A 4,826-nucleotide genomic window follows, 5' to 3' on the forward strand; every position below is an offset into this window, starting at 1 on the left:
TTCTGCAGTTGATGGTGACTGTGTTTCCTGGAACAACAGTTTGCACTGAAGGAGTCTGAGTCACAGTCACCTGACCTCTGGATCCTGAAGAGAAACATAGATTGTGTTTGTATGCTGTAAAGTGGTGTAGAATTAGTATGAAATGAAGTGTGTGAGGCTGTGAGTTGACGTTAAAGTCTCACCTTGAGTCCAGAGGGCCAGTGTGCAGATGAAGACGCTGATCAAAGTCATGGTTGCTGTGGGTGAAGTTGCTGAGCAGCAGCTCTCAGTCATGAAGTGTTAAAGTCAGAGGGCTATAAACACTCGCAGAGCACTGAAGCATGGGCTGCCAATGCAAAGTGTGTGTGTTTGTGTGTGTGTGTGTGTGTGTGTGTGTGTGCACTGCAGTGTGATGGAGGTTTTTGTACGATGGTTTCATTAGAATGTATCACTGTGGTGGACTTTTGGTGGAGGCACCAAACTCATCGTGAACAGTAAGTGTGTTTTCTTCTTTTAACACAAAATCCATTTAGTTCATTACTAATTGCATGAATAAATAAAATTAATCTAAACAGATTATTTATGTTTTTAATTGCATAATTGATTTTTATTGAGTATTATTATGCTCTGATGAGGAATACATTTCAGTATCAGAACAGATCTCATATCAATGTTCTTGAACATTCAAGAAATATACTATTATTTTTGTTAAATATGTAATAATTACACACTTGCTATATATTCGACATGCAATAACTCTGCAGTTACTCTATAATAAACATTTAATAAATATAGTTACTTTGTGCTGATGTAAAATCCAGATGAAAGCTGCTCTGTGTGTGTGTGTGTGTTAAACAATGAATATTTCTGTAATCAGCTACATTTGTATTTGCTGCAGTTAAATATACTGAAGGTTTGAAGTCTAAAGTAATAACAATTGTTATAAAAAATTATTTTTCTCAGATAAATTACAGTGTGGAACTTGTTTGTTTTGTCTATGAACTGAAACTGATGTCAAATAATAAAGTACTCAGTGAAACTCAGTCATGAAGTCAGACTTTATTAGACTTAATTACTCTGTAAGATCAGTCAGTTCCACAAAGTTACAGAAATATTTCATAATCATTTCTAATTGCGTGTGAATGACGTGTGTATGATGTGTGTGTGTTTCTCCTCTCCAGCGGGTCCCGCAGCTCCCTCCGTGTCTCTGCTCTCTCCGTCCCCTCTGCAGCTGTCTGAGGGATCGGCCTCGCTGCTCTGCCTGCTGTCTGGCTACTCTCCACAGGGGGCGCTGGTTAGCTGGACAGTGGACGGCTCAGAGGTGAAGAACGGGGTTCTGACCAGCGCAGAAGAAGAGAAGAACGGCCGTTACAGCCGCAGCAGCACCCTGACCCTCAACAAAGACCTCTGGGAAAAGGGGGAGGAGTTCAGCTGTAAGGTCTCCCATAACAACGTCAATCATCCAGTCACATTCAGAAAGAGTCAGTGTGAAGGCTAGTGGATCCAAGATAGAGTTTAACATAGAGCTGCTTCTGATCCATCTACAATAGAGTTTCAATTCTACACAATGCTGACATTTCTGTCTTTACTCTGTTCACTGTCCTGTTGCTCTTCCTGTAGTTTTTGCTGAAATAAATCTGAATTTTGGACGTTGTCTGTTCTTTTATTAGAGTTAATAGTGATGATCAGTGTGTAGATGTAGCTGTAGATTCAGTGCTGTGTGTTGTGGTTCAGTGAGTTTCACTGAAGGAAGCTGAACATCTGGTGAAGTTTCTGCTCTATTCTGGGAGAAATGAAACTATTCAGTCCTGTTAATGCAAATCTCGTTTACACCTCACTGCTCTCTCTCTCTCTCTCTCTCTCTCTCTCTCTGTTTAAACACTAAAACAGTCTGTCTGTGTGAAGGTAAGTGTGTATTGTACTTTACTTGAGTGCTTCATTTTTCCAACATTCAAGTTTGAGCTCCTTTACTGTCTGTGTGTCAAAGTCAAAGTTTCATAGCGAGACATAATCATAATCTTCTTGAGACATTTTAATCTGGTTTCCAAACTGGACTCTGCACTTAAACAGCTCTGGATTTAACACCAAATTATATTCTCATGTCTGATTCACATGAAATTACCATACAATTTTCATAAACCATATCATGTACATTATTCTGACTTAATAATAACACTGACACAGGCAGTCATGAAATTCTACCTGACTCTTGTAGATACACAGTTATTAGTTTGTTTAAATTATCTCTGTGAGAACCAAATTTTCCTTTAGGGTCCAGCTGGACTATGGGCTACAAACATGACTTCTTATTCATCCCTTTTATTAGTCAGGTGTAACAAAGATTAAAGTGGTCCATGAAATAAACCATTAAATTTCCTAATTTGACTTTCATCCTCCCCATAATTTACCACATTCATTTAAATGGCACTTCAGCACTACTACAGAAAAACTCTGAAACTTTATAACCACATTTACATTCACTTTATTTAGTATGAGACATAGGAGCATACTAGTACTAGGAGGACAATCCCACAGATACAGAATATTCCTAACTTTGTGAAATTATACCAAAATAGCCCTGTCCTGGATTAAGACGGTATCATGAAGCCTATTTTACATGGAATTTCCAGCTGTTTAGGAGCTGCCTGATTTCAGCATTGAATGTATTTATGGTGTCACACTGCACCCTGGTGGTGAATGACTCATGTAAAGTAATAAGTAGGAGTTGGCAATAACAATTTGTTCTTTTACCTAAGCTACTAGGGACAATATATTCAGAGATAGAAAAAAGGTAGCAAACCCAGGTAAAAACATCTATAAATGGTTTTACAAAAGGCTAAATGATCTACAATTAAACAGAATCTACAATCCTCTCTGAATGAAATCCTATCCTCCAGTGTCACATCAGTGTCTGAACTCCTGAAGGCTACAACTCCCAAGATCTTCAGCCTGCAACCACATCACATTACCCCCAGTCAAGTTTCTGTCCTATTCACATTCACCTGATTACTAATAACACTCAGCTGTTTGCACTCACACTACTCCCTTTAAATAACTCGGACTCTTATTAATACTTTGTGAAGTCTTGCTTCAGCATTGTATCTGTAACTATTCCTAGCCGGTTATCTGTCTGTTTTGATTCCTGTTTCATGTTTACTACAGCATATAAACATGACTGAAGCAGGTAGACTAGACTTAGCTAGACTAACTTTGGTTTTAATAAATACAGAAAACTTGCACTTGGATCGTCTGTCCACTTCATGACGAGAGGTCTCATTTATGACATTTAATTTAATTACACAATGAGATGTAGAACAGTGCTTTCTGGGTGAGTCAGAGATATTTAAATTTATGTAGTAGTATAAAATGTTAAAATACATTATTTCTTAATTATTTAAAGTACATTAGAGGTAATTACTAAGCAGTTATTCAGAGTGATCAGGAATTGTTTGTATGTCAGTAAGTAAATGCTTCATGTTTCACAGTATTTATGGGGTTCAGAGCCAACTAATTATGGATGTCCACAAGGTGTCAACCAAGAGGCAAGCAAATTTAGGGAAGAACACCTCTAAATAGGGGAAAACAAAGGGTCACCCCATGCTGGGCTTGGACCTGGGGCTACAGACCAGTGAGCTACTAACCCAGCACAAACAAAGTACTGGGAGTGGGCCTAGCCAAAGGCCCAAGAAGAGCAAACCAAAACAGAAAATGTCAGAAAGGACTGACTTATGAAGGAAATAAATAAACTCAAGTTTGTTTGTTTTAAAGTGAGGAACTGGAGAAAGCCAGAGAAACCCTCTCTGCTGCCAAGCCAGGGCCATGGCAGCCTGCCCCCTACAGGATCCCCTCCCCAAGGAACAGCTCCTGACTTTCCCTCGCCAGCCGCACACTGATGCCAGAAGTCCTGAATAAGGCCTGAATATGTCTAGAATATGTCAAGCAGAAACCCAAGACCTCTCTTCTGGACCATAGCCTTGCCAGTCCACAAGGTATTGATGCCTGTTATGGACCTAAAGACAGTCCAGGAGATGCCAAACGGTGTAAGCCAGGGTGCCAGCAATGAGGCAAAGGGCCAGAGGAGGAGGAGGTTAGAACAGACTGCAACGGATGGTGTGCCAATTGACATTTCACTCTTGGGTGTGGGGTGCTGCCAACAGTGCTGCCCAGGCTTTCTTCCAGTGTTAGCAACAATGCAACAGAAGTGCTGTGGCAGGGAGCCTGACTTCAGTCTCCTGTTCGGGAAACACTGGCGGCGTGTACCCAAATTGGAAGAGTGCCAAAGGGTATTGTGGGCATATTCTGCCCAGAAAATGTGGCCAGCCTAAGAGGTGTGGTTGGCTTACATGAGGCAACAAAGGGTTTGCTACAGATCTTTGTTGATCCTCTCCATCTGGCCATTGGACTGTGGGTGGTGCCCTGAATACAGACTTACAGTTGCCCTTAAAAGCTTAAAAAAGGCTTCCAGAAGTGGCTAGTGAACTGGGGTCCATGATCAGAGACCAAATCCTGAGGTTTCCCATGAATCCAGACCACCCGCTGCAGGATCAGCTCAACAGTGCATTTGGCCAATGGGAGAGCCAGCAGGGGTATGAACCTGCAGGCTTTAGAATAGTGATAAACCACTATTAGGATCACAAAGTTGCCTTGAGAGATCGGAAGACCAGTAATAGAATCGAGAGCCAGGAAGGACCATGGATGAGTGGGAATAGAAAGAGGGTGGAGGAGGCCTGCTAGTGGTGCCCTAGTGTTCCTGGTGGGCCACCAGAAGGATCAGGTTCCATGTTCTTAGTCCCAGGACAGTAGGATAACAAGAAATCAAACTAATTAAAGGACACCCATCAAACTGA

At 41.1% G+C, this 4,826-nt stretch overlaps 1 long non-coding RNA gene across 1 annotated transcript; it reads left to right on the plus strand.

Moving 5' to 3' along the window:
* The first annotated feature begins 356 nt into the window (after positions 1-356).
* On the plus strand, positions 357-1,628 carry LOC113523813 (uncharacterized). The gene is made up of 2 exons (XR_004579988.2): positions 357-473; positions 1,161-1,628. It is a non-coding gene; the product is annotated as an uncharacterized LOC113523813 (long non-coding RNA).
* Positions 1,629-4,826: the final 3,198 nt, after the last annotated feature.

The sequence above is a fragment of the Pangasianodon hypophthalmus genome, chromosome 18 (assembly GCF_027358585.1).
Source record: "Pangasianodon hypophthalmus isolate fPanHyp1 chromosome 18, fPanHyp1.pri, whole genome shotgun sequence".
Taxonomy (NCBI): Eukaryota; Metazoa; Chordata; class Actinopteri; order Siluriformes; family Pangasiidae; genus Pangasianodon; species Pangasianodon hypophthalmus.